At 45.4% G+C, this 12,230-nt stretch overlaps 1 protein-coding gene across 24 annotated transcripts in view; it reads left to right on the plus strand.

Annotated features, from left to right (window-relative positions):
* SASH1 (SAM and SH3 domain containing 1) overlaps positions 1–12,230 on the plus strand; it is a 324,315-nt gene that overhangs the window by 238,834 nt on the left and 73,251 nt on the right. The gene's annotated exons all lie outside the window — the stretch shown is intronic.

A 12,230-nucleotide genomic window follows, 5' to 3' on the forward strand; every position in this document is an offset into this window, starting at 1 on the left:
TCCAGCACGTGATCAGGCGGCCAGGAAGGGCCCGGCATGCCCGCGGCTCTTCCAGCTTTGGCCTTCAGAGGCGGCTTCACTGACTCCCCTGCTCCCTTCCCAACAGCTGACAGAAGAAAGGCTGGCAGCAGCCCTGGACCCCGCATCCCTCCCCAGGTTCCTCTGTGTCCAGATGGCACAGCGGCCAGTGTGGCTGGCGTGGCTTGGGTGATGGTGAATGGGAGCCACTGTTTGTTTCCACTGAGAAAGTTCTGACCTGCTTCCGGAGCCATCGCCATGGAAACAGACTGAAGAGGTCATTGAAAGGAGCCTCTTTTCCTCCTGTCTCCCCATCCTGAGGCTCTGGCGCATAGGGGCCAGCTCTTTGCAGCCTGGCTTTCCCTGCTGGTCCATGCAAATTTGATAAGAATACCAAAGGGTGGTTTTCCTTACTGTGCCAGCGTCTGCTGGGATAAATTACCCCATATGCACCCTGTACCAGGCAGAGTGGTACAGAGGCCATTGCCACACCCGTTCCTGAGCTGGGGCCTGCGTCACACATACTGATAATCAAACGGCCTTCCAGAGGAGCAGGCAGGTGCTTCCCTGTTGATCCAGCCAGCCTCAAATCTCAGCCACGTTTCCTTGCAGAAAAGCCTTTCTTGGACCACATATTTATTACACATATGCAGTAAATTTTAAAGGGGAAATAACTAGAAGGAAGGAATAATTGTGCTCTATTTACGGAATAAACAGCAGCCATTAAAAATGTAAACAAAGCTACTTACAGGTTTTTTTGTTCTCATTTTATAAAAACTAGCTTTTGTGGTGAAAATAATGTGATAAAATCCTGTTTTGTTTTATTTTGGTTTTGACAGTAATTTAGTAATTCTGAAGATAATAAAAACCTAAATAAAATATAAAATTTGGGACTTCCCTGGTGGCACAGTGGTTAAGAATCCGCCTGCCAATGCAGGGGACACGGGTTTGAGCCCTGGTCCGGGAAGATCCCACATGCCACGGAGCAACTAAGCCCGTGCGCCACAACTACTGAGCCTGTGCTCTAGAGCCTGTGAGCCACAACTATGGAAGCCCGTGTGCCACAACTGCTGAAGCCTGCTAGAGCCCGTGCTCCGCAGCAAGAGAAGCCACTGCAATGAGAAGCCCGCTCACCTCAATGAAGAGTGGCCCCTGCCCACCACAATTAGAGAAAAGCCTGCACGCAGCAATGAAGACCCAACGCAACCAAAAAAAAAAAAAAAAATTAAAGTTCGCATCGAGGTCGTTAAAGGAAGGCATTGGTTTTTACTGTTTACACCAAAACGAGAATGAACAGAAGTTCAAGACCTCTTTTTTTTTTTTAATGCTTTAATTTGTATGCCTGTTGAGGAAACATCGAAAGTCAGAGCTTGACCTGGGGCTACAGCCTCCTGCGGCCAAGTCACAAACTTAAATTGCACTGTCAGTGCCAGTAAATGCACATCGTTTTGGCTTCGGGCTCACAGTATCGTGAATCTGGTTTTTAGTGGGAAGGACATTGGATTGGATGTCAGAAGAGCTGAGTTTAAGCCCCAGCTCCGTGACTTAGGGACAAGTCACTTCCATGAGTACTCTAGGCCTCAGTCTCTCCATCTATGTAATGGGGCTAGTTCTTTTCAGGGTCTCTGTGAGCCTGAAATCTGATGCAATATATATGAATGTGCTTGATAGACCCAGAACAATGCTTTATAGAAGTTTGTCATTTTTACTTCTTAACAACCAAATCTGCAGTGTTGAGGCACAGGGGGGCATATTTTTTCATATAGCAAGGAGTCTGGAGGTAGGTATTCCAAGGAATTATTTCCTCTACTCCCGTATCCTTAGTATGTAACTTTCTTCCTTATAATAAAATGACAACCGCTGGGGCATTCTGCCCATGTTTCAGGCAGGACCAAGGGAGAGGGCAAAGGGCAAAAGATGTGTGAAGACTGAGTCATTTCTTCTCACTGTGAAAACACTAGCTTTCCCAGAAACACCCTGCTGTAAAGTTCCAGTTATGTCTTCTCGGGCAACCCAGACACCTGGCCTCCACGTGCTGCAAGGGAGTGTGGGTGGGTGAGTAATTTAACAGGGCACACTGCCACCCAAGCAAAATCAACGTTCTCCCAGTAAGAATGAAGACAAGAATGGATATTGAAATGGAAGTCAGCTGGCCTTGCCAGTGATGAGCACTCACTCAACCGTTCGTATCTCGCAGTGTGTCAGTATAATCTACCGAATTATCTTGTATGCTCCTGAAGGTATGGACCGTGCTGTGTGCATCTCCTTCATCCAGCTGTGCAGGGCTTTATTATCTGTACCAAACATGAAACACTGAGCAAGAAATCATCCTTGGTTGTTTTTCTAAGAGACTGATTAGTTATTGATGCCTTTTTATATGAACTTTCATAAAAAGATAATATTACATACCCTCCACTGTGTCACGTGGATATTCTGAAGATAAGTTACTAAATCTGAGGGACTTGGGAAGGCATTTATAACTTCTTGGAGCTGAGATAGATGCCGGTACTTTCCACAGTGCCGTGAGCATCACAGCTGGCATCCACAGCCAGGTTTTAGACAGGTTAGACCCAGCAGGCCACAGATGAAGAATATGGCCCAGATGGAAAAGAGAAGACGCGCTGAGAGGCTTTGGAAACCTTGGAGGATGACCATCTGGGATCCCAGGTTGGTCTTTCCCTGCCCCCAGCACCCATCTGTGGGCATGTTGAGCTCTGCACTTCTGCACTTTGTATAGTCTTAGCGGGAGTGAAGTTGTGGCAGTGACACAACTAGGCCATGGGCCTCCATTGTGGAGAGATGGCTTTTGGCTGCTTTTAAGACAAGAAACTCAAACTTCTGACAGTGTCCTGCATCATTAACTTTCGGCACAAATAACCAATTGGTGAATGAATGGACACACATCTCTTTCAATGCACCTTTGTGAAGGATTTGCAGACTCAACAGGGGTGGAGCCCTGCTCTTGGCCTGGAGAGCTTGTTGTCACCTCCGAGGTGCCAGAGAGCCAACCCCTTCCATGTTGAGAAACTCAGTGCGTTCTAGAGAAGGACTATGAGAGACTTGACCCCATAAGGAGAGCTGGGTGAGAGCAGAGGCTGGCAGTCGTGATCGCTGGCGTCTTGGTGGTGGTGCTTATCACATGCAGGCATGTTCTAAACACCATGCAAGTCACAGTTCACTGAAACCTCTAGAAAACCCATATGATCAGTAATAATATTGTCCCCATCTTGCATAGGCTGAAACTGGGATTCAGTGGGACCAAGTGGCTGGTCCGGAGTTGCTAGTTAGTAAATGGTAGAGCTGTCTTTGAACACTGGCAACTGGACTCCAGAACCCACCTTGTGAGCCGTTGTGCTGGGCTGCTTCCTGGGTCGTGGCCTCAGAGAAACATTAGAGATAATGTCATTCATGTCTAGATACCAGTGAGCTGCCCATGCATCTCCATGTTGACATCATGTCCAATCATTCGTGTATTTTTTTTCATTTTAAGAAAAACATGGACTGCTTTCGTAAAGGGCAGTTGAGAAGTGGAAGAGGAATCACTATGTCCATTCTAACTATATGAGGACAGTTAGTGTTAAAAAAAAAAAAAAAAGGCATGCTTTGCAGCAGAAGAGATCTTGTTTAAATACCTAGAACTTCCACATCCCTAATGTAATTAGCAGAGGACTGAGGGATAACAAAAATGATTGTTGTTAGAAGGCAAGCTGCACGCCCAGGTTGGCCGTGTCTTTCTATTTTTCTGGATAAGATGCTCCTCTTGAGACATCTTGTATGGAAGGAATAGGCTCACCTAAACTGATTCTGATGGCAGGTTTTTTTTGTTTTGTTTCTTTTGCGGTACGCAGGCCTCTCACTGTTGTGGCCTCTCCCGTTGTGGAGCACAGGCTCAACGGCCATGGCTCATGGGCCCAGCCGCTCCGCGGCATGTGGGATCTTCCCGGACCAGGGCACGAACCCGTGTCCCCTGCATCGGCAGGCGGACTCTCAACCACTGCGCCACCAGGGAAGCCCCTGATGGCAGTTTTAAAACCAAAGATATTATAAAGCAGAGGGTAGAATAAGAAAAATTTGAAGAGGCCAAAACTCATGGCGAGAAATTTCAAACTTTTCAAATGTTCTTTTAGCACTTTCCAAGTGTGAGAATTTGATTTGTGTGATAAGAGACCCTCATGAAATTGGAATTAAAGATTAGGTGGTATTCTCTTTTGGGGTGGGCGGGGCCTGTACTGCGCAGCTTGTGGGATCTTGGTTCCCCAACCAGGGATCGAACCTGCGTCCCCTGCAGTGGAAGCGAGGCGCCCTAACCGCTGGATTGCCAGGGAATTCCCTGGTATTCTTGCTTTGGGACAATATCCACTCTTAAACCTGGAAACCCTGCCGTTTCTTTTGGAGAGTTAATATTACATGATTGATGGGCTCCGATTATTTCCCATGATATGTATCCATATGGAAATCTACTCAACATAAATGAAGGATTATTTAGTATACACTGTGTTGAACACAGTCATCTAAATTGGTACAGTTCTTACTGCTTAAGGAAGACAGTAGGATATAAGCAAATATTAATTATACTATGCTGAAAAAATGGATAAAGTGTGTTGGAATCTTGTTCAATTGTTGCTGTGATTTCTTTTTATTTTTTGGAAAATATGAAATTAAAAAAAAATTTTATTGGAGTATAGTTGACTTACAATGCTGTGTTAGATGGTTTTTGTTTCTGTCTTTTTTTTTTTAATTCTGAGAAAAACATGAATTGCTTGTATGAAGTGAGATTGAGAAGAGGAAGAGAAATCACGACATCCGTCCAAATTTTTTGAGGCAAGTTAATGTAAGAAAAATAAGAAAGAGGAACCTTGGGGATTCAGAAACTGCTGGAGTCTAGAATAGGGGCTGAGTAGCGGCAGCGCTCAGTGGGATGAGGGTGGCGTAATCCTGCCCAAAGACCAAGCATATTCGTGTGTTTGAGGCGGCTCTGGGGAGTAGTTACAAGAGGTCACATTTACTGGGACCTCACCAAGTGCCAGGCACTGCCCTAAGCCCTTTATATTCACTGTCTCCTGTAATTCTCCTAACAACCCACCAAGGGAGGTACAGTTTTTACACCACAGTTTTACTGCACATAAAAAGGGAAAATATGGCTTAGGTTTGCGGCAGCGCTGTCACGGGTGGGCCTGACTCCTGAGCCTGTGAGCACTGAGCCTGTGCAGTGTCGGCCACGGCCTTGGATTTGGCTTCTGCCTTGATCACTTAGGAAGGTGACCTTGCAACAAAAAGCCAGAAAGTACAGGCCGGGAATAGACTGTGAAATGAAAGAAAAAGCCCGTATGGAGAGTGTGTTCACCAGGGTGACAACACGTCACCAGCGTTGTCATCGGTACTGAATATTCAGGGAGTTCGAACAATAAGCCAGCCGCTTGGCAAGAGAGTTACCTTCCATCCCAGCCAGTAAATTGGCAAGCTAATTTCCATTGTGTGTATGGAATATAATGGTTATTGGCTGGGAAGGGCCCCATCAAGGGTAAAGCAAGAGATAACGGAGGGCACGGAACTTAAGGAGGCACTCGCTCCCTGCAACCCCCCAACCCCACGAGTGAGCGCCCAGCACTGGGGACCCTCCACGTCGGATGCCTTATCCCAGCCCTTACCCCATGGCTGGGGGAAGGGTGACCCTTAAATTTTCATGGCAGACAGTGGATAGTGTGAGCTGAATTTTGTTTCATGTTTATTCCTATTAAATAGAGAAGAAATGCTCCTATATGAAAAATATCTTTGCTACCCAAAGGATAATAAGAAATGTCAAATTAAGGAATTACCTATTTTACACAAAATGATTTGTCACTAAATATGAAAAATACAAATGTGAGTAGTTTGTTATATTTAGGTAAAGGTATAAAGCAAGAGAAGGGAATTCCCTGGCAGTCCAGTGGTCAGGACTTGGTGCTTTCACTGCTGGGGACCAGGTTCGATTCCCTGGTCAGGGAAGTAAGATCTCACAAACCACGTGGTACGGCCAAAACGAGAAAAAAAAAGAATAAAGCAAAAGAGAATACTAACTACTAAAAAGGCCCTCAACCCATTTACCTTCTTCTCCCTCCCCCGTGCACGTATAATTCAATAACACAGATGCCTCAGTCCTTTTTCTGCATCTTGAGGAAAATTGCTGCTGGCTTTGGGGACTGCCTTGGCAGGCCAGGGGATGATGCAGTCAAAGACCCAGACACAGCAAAAGCTCTGATTCAAAATCCAGCAGGAAATAAACTAATAATGTATGTTAGTGTATTTCCGGAGACTCAAGATAAAGGAACCTTTAAAACCTCTTAAGTATACATTTTCCAGTAACATGTAACACATGGTCCTTTCTTAGAAATGAGGTTAGAACAGTTTTTCTTTTGTTTTTTGTTTGGTTATAATGAAGTTTCTGGACAGTCCATCAGAACAAAAACACAAAGTCTATTTTAGGAATTCCTTTATGCGTGGGCATTTGTTATACCTTTCTGGTGTGCCAGCCTAAGTATGTAACAGCGAGATAGAGCTGTCTCTGCCTGGAGGTACCTTAGGCTATTTATCTGTAAATAGAAGAAGAAAAATGGGTTTGAGCCAAATGATGTGGCTTCCTTTCCTTCAACAAGCAGACAAGAGGACCATGCAGTAGTAACACAACCGAATCCTGAAAAGTGTTTTTGAAATACTGAGTTCTTATAAACCCATAGGCCATGTTCACATTTGGGGTTGAAAACGTGCTCTCTCCTCACAAATCCTTCTGAGTGTTATTCCAGGAACTTACCCAAGAACCAGGGTAGTGTATCATGTGATGTGATTTTCTTTCATGTAAATGAGAAGCAGTATGTTCAGTGAAGTGGGTGAAGCTTTGGACTCAGACACACAGTTAAGTCTCTGACCACCTCTGTGCCCTTAGGCAAGGTGGACTCCTATATACAAACGTGAAGAATTTCGTTTTGACCTTTGTTAGTTTCCTCTTTCATTCTGGTCTTATGTGGATCTCTGCTGTGAAGCAATAGATTCAATGGAAAAATAGAGCAACCTAGAATTTACCCTGCATGGCGTCTGAGGCAGCAGTATCATCTGTGTTAAATTGATTTTAGTATTATTCTAGCCAGAAAGGTAAAAGTGTACTTCCCTGGTTTTCCTTCTCTCCACTGGCCCCTCCCCAGAAGTCCCATTGCCTGCTTCCGCTTCTTTTCCTGACCCATAAAAATTGGATTGCCCTTGAGCTCAGTCTCAGCTTCTGTTCGGTTTCAGTTGGTCTCCTGGCTTTAAATATCCAAGTGACTTCCAAATTCTTAACTCCAGTCCTCGATGAGTCCCCTGAACTTAGACTCACATATCCAACTATCTCACTAATATCTCTGCAGGGATGTTCAACAAACACCTCAAACTGAACGTGGCCAAAGTAGACCTCTTACTTCCTCCTTTCTTTCCCTACCAGTCTTCCCCAGTGGAGGGAGTGGATGTCATGCCAGCTTATCATTGAGGTATCTGCTCACCTGTCACCTCTTCAGAGAGGCCTTCTCTGTCCATCCTTTCTAGAATTCTCCCTACTTCTTGATCTGCACCCCCATCCTAGCTGCAAGGGAACAGGGATCTTACCCATCTTTTATTTACTGCTATGATCTCAGTGCCGCGGGGATGCCAGACTCAGAATGAGAGCTTGATAAATATTTATTGAATGAAAGAAGCAATGAATAAATGAATGAGTGAAAATGAAGGAAGGAAGCAATTTAACAAAGAATTTGCTAAAGACTGGAGTGTGGGATGAAAAGAATTGGTTCAGTTCTGGGGATGCTGTCCCTTAAATTGATTTTTTGATCTAATTCATGTATTCCTTATAATTTTCTGAAATGAATTTGACCTTCAGGGAGAACTAGAGTAGTTTTAGGGGTCTTGAGGAAAGTTTACACTTATGCAGTTTTGGGGTCTAATAGTAGTAGTTATTGATGAAAAGGTACTAAGATTGAGTTCAGAGACTTTAAATGCAAAACTATTAAATGCTTTAATAGATTCTCAAAGTGCAACCGAATATTAATTATTGCTTCCCAGTCGTTGAAATCTGCATGGAAATCCCCATCCTTTTTACCCTGTTAACAGTGAAAGTGATGGCTAGAAATAGGCTGCCATTTTCGTCTGCAGTATCTGGCTGGAAGGATGTATTACGAGGAGGCCTCTTTGTTTTGTTTTTATAAACTTATTTATTTTACATATTTATTTTTGGCTGCATTGGGTCTTCAGTGCTGCGTGCGGGCTTTCTCTAGTTGCGGCGAACGGGGCTACTCTTCGTTATGGTGCATGGCCTCTAGACGTGCAGGCTTCAGTAGTTGTGGCTCGCGGGCTCTAGAGCACAGGCTCAGTAGTTGTGGCACACGGGCTTAGTGGCTCTGCGGCATGTGGGATCTTCCCGGACCAGGGCTTGAACCCAAGTCCCATGCATTGGCAGGCGGATTCTCAACCACTGCGCCACGAGGGAAGTCTGAGGAGGCCTCTTTAGAACTGACTTCTGAGCATTAATTTCTTCCACCAGGGGATCAGTAAATGACCCCTTCCACCTGCTGCCATCCGAATTTGGAATTTGGTGACATCATTGATTTTTGTTCCTGCTGGATGAATTTTATAATCAGTCTGAAGGAGGAAGGAGATGGCATTTTGCATTGTTGCTCTGCCATCTTCTGTTGGCAGGGAAAATTCACTGCATCCAAATTAAACTTGATATGGCATCATTTTACCCCTTTGTAAATTGATGAGTTGGGCCTCGTGCTTATGAAACATTGGCTTGCTACCTTTGACCAGTATCTAGATTGTGAACTGGTGAAATTTTAAATACAAAATCCCCACTGGCTACCATAAGCAAGTTGAATAAAGAAGCTACAGTGCCATCTGCTGGCATTCTGGGGGAAATGCAAATGATGACTAGGAGAAGCACCTCTTATGTAACAAATAGATTAAAAAAATGCAAACCCAAGGGTAAATATTCAAAACACATGATAATTTGAAGAAGGTAGATAAAAATAATGAAAAAGTTGTAAGCCAGCTTTTTATAGAGGAAAATACAATTATATTTTGTGATAACTATGTAATAGTGAGAGCATAACTTTTCTGTAGTATGAATTTTGGAGTGTTTTTACAGTATTAGATATTCCCATCGGGCGGAACAAGTGAAAAATGGGTTGAAAACTTAGAAATGAGCCTTTGGATTTTTGAAGAGTCGTACTGAGACAGGCAATTTTATATATACTTCATGCAGATAGGGAGAGTCAGGTGTATTTTGGAAAGACAACCGGTCTAGCGATCCCTCAGTACAGCTCCTTGCTGGTCTGTAACCAGTCAGGGAAACGAGCACCACTTCTGTAATTTCTGGAGACCATGGTTTTCTGTAAAATTGGGATTGGATTAAACGATGGGCAGAATTCCTTACAGCTCGATGAAGTGTATTATTCTAAATCAACAAAGGACTGAATAAAAGTACTATTTCTTTAGACCATTTTCCCTTGAAAATATTTCTTTTAGAAAAGGTGAAAGACATACATATTTTTAGTTTATTACACGGGTAAGTAGTTTATCAAGAGCTAGGGATAGTTGATATAGTTGGTTGTAAGCGGTTAGGTCCTTAGCGTGAGTATAAAAATAAATGTGCCACTTCCTTTGCCATCAGAGGGCATCTACAGAAAGCTTGATGATGGTGCTGGTAGATCATGGCCAGTTGAAGTAGGGTGGGCTGAGGCGTATTACCATGACTTTGAGCTACAAATGCAACAGAGTAGAATTTAAAAAACAAAATTTAAGTATTCAAACCTTAGCGTAAATATTATTTTCGAAGGATTTCCTGCCTTAATCCCCAGTCAGCTAGCCAACTCTACTCAGCTGTCTGCTGGTATTTGCCTTGCTCCTACTTCTGTGGCCTTGAGCACCTTCCTGGCTTGTGTTTTTGTTCCTTCTCTTTTTTTTTTTTTTTTTTTGCGGTACGCGGGCCTTTCACTCTTGTGGCCTCTCCCGCTGCGGAGCGTAGGCTCCGGACGCGCAGGCTCAGCGGCCATGGCTCACGGGCCCAGCCGCGCCGCGGCATGTGGGATCTTCCTGGACCGGGGCGCGAACCCGTGTCCCCTGAATCAGCAGGCAGACTCTCAACCACTGCGCCACCAGGGAAGCCCTTTGTTCCTTCTCTTCATCCTCCTCCTCCTTCCTGGCCCTCTCCCCTCCCCCACCTCATGTCCCCTCCCCCCTCCCTCCCCCCTCCTCCTTCTGCTGTTGCTTCTCCTTCTTTGCTGGTACTTTGTTCATGTTTTGTCACCCTCCCTCCATTGTACATCCCACTTCTTCATGATTGTCCATGTACCTTACAATAGCATCAACACGTTTTTTCCGAAGGAAGGAAACTGAAATAACTATTTCATAGAAGCCTTTCAAGTAAGTATATGTTTAGGGATTTTCTTTTTTTGTGTGTGGATTGGAGGGAGGAGAGTATATCCTAGAAGCTAAATGTGGCAAAATGTGCCGATGAGGTAGACTTTCCGTACGTTTTCTGCGCGGGCAGTGTGGTAGAAAGGGCAAGAAACTAGGCCTCAAGTCTAGCTCTTCAGCACCCGAGTCCTTTCCCCTGTTTTCTGTTCTTTGCTCTTACTCTGTCCCCTCATGGACAGTAGAGGTCTGCCAGGCTTTGGTGCTAGTCAGAAACAATTCACTTCTCGCAGACGTGGGGTCTGAAGGTGCTTACAGGGCTCAAGTCTTCAGACGGCAGCCGGCAGTCAGCCAGCGTCGATGCAGCTGTTCCAAAGAGAGATGGCTTATCATAGGTGACTCTGCATGAGAGGAAGCCCCCTGCCCCTCTCCTGTCACCTTAAGTTCTAGAGGTCCTTTTTACCCGCCAGGTAGGCAGAAAATCACTGCTAAGTGATTGGACGTTCTGCTTCTCTTCCTGATTGTTTCAGTGGAACTCTGGCCTCCCATGCTTTCTCACATGAGTGTTTCGCCAGATGCCACCTCCACCCTCCATCCGGGTGGAGGTACGAGCAGTGAAGGTTCAGGTGTAAACCCCCTGGGCGTCCCTGCTTCTGTTCCGATGCAGGTTCCTTCTTCCTGGTTTTCCTGGTCAGCAAGCTCAGGGACGCTGAAGTTGCTCTCTCGGCTCTGGACCCACCTAACGGAAGATTAATGCTCCGCCTCTGCTCTTGCCCCCTTTTTTTTTTCTTCTTGCGGCACGCGGGTCTCTCACTATCGTGGCCTCTCCCGTTGCGGAGCACAGTCTCCGGACACGCAGGCTCAGCGGCCATGGCTCACGGGCCCAGCCGCCCCACGGCACGTGGGATCTTCCCGGACCCAGGCACGAACCCGTGTACCCTGCATCGGCAGGCGGACTCTCAACCACTGCGCCACCAGGGAAGCCCTGCTCTTCCCCCTTTTGAGAGAACCAATTTTCACTTTCTTTGGTTTCCCTGCCTTCTTCCTTTACGTTGCTATCTGTCTATGTATATTCTGGAGAAAGGCTTGGTCGCCTGCGTTTGGGGCTGGGTTCACTTTTCAGGTTATTTGAGTTCATCTGTATCGACAGTCACCCACTGGCAGCTAGGGTCGGGGAGGGTGTGGGCCGAATCTGATGCCCAGACATGTGTTATTGAACTTGGACACATTTTTAGAAATCTTGAATTATTTGCCATCCTTAAACACGTGGAGCTCTTGTAAAAGAAATGCAGACTTCTGACTTCTCTTTGAAATTGGAAGATCTAGAGAAACACGTAGTGCACTTGCCAGGTGGCAGCAAGGGACCAGAGGAGCTGCATCCTAGCTGCCCCCCTACTTGGGGCATCCAATCTCCTGTTGCTTGATGTCCACAAACCCCTGCACCCCCCTTATTTGTCCTCCAGGTGACCACTTTACTCATCTGCCAGGTCTATATTCTTATTTTTATTTACCTTCTCTTTCCCACTTACATGAGAGACTTCTCAATGGCAGTAACTTAACATGTGAATAATGATTCACAGAAATGGAAGGCACTTCAGCCATCAGCCAGTGAAGTCCGTTCCCTTCATTTAATATAGGTCTTACCCTGGAGTGAGCCTTTAATTAGTGTTGACAAATGGCACCTCAGCCGGTTTCTAGAAAGGCAGCAGATGGCTGGGGAAGGCCATTGATAAATATTCTATAGAAATTTCCCTGGCTCTCCTCAGTTGATTGATGCTGGGTACCACTAGTTAGGAGGGTTT

This window comes from Delphinapterus leucas, chromosome 12 (assembly GCF_059928025.1).
Source record: "Delphinapterus leucas isolate spDelLeu-1000000601 "Yukka" chromosome 12, BTC_Dleu_Yukka2, whole genome shotgun sequence".
Lineage (NCBI taxonomy): Eukaryota > Metazoa > Chordata > Mammalia > Artiodactyla > Monodontidae > Delphinapterus > Delphinapterus leucas.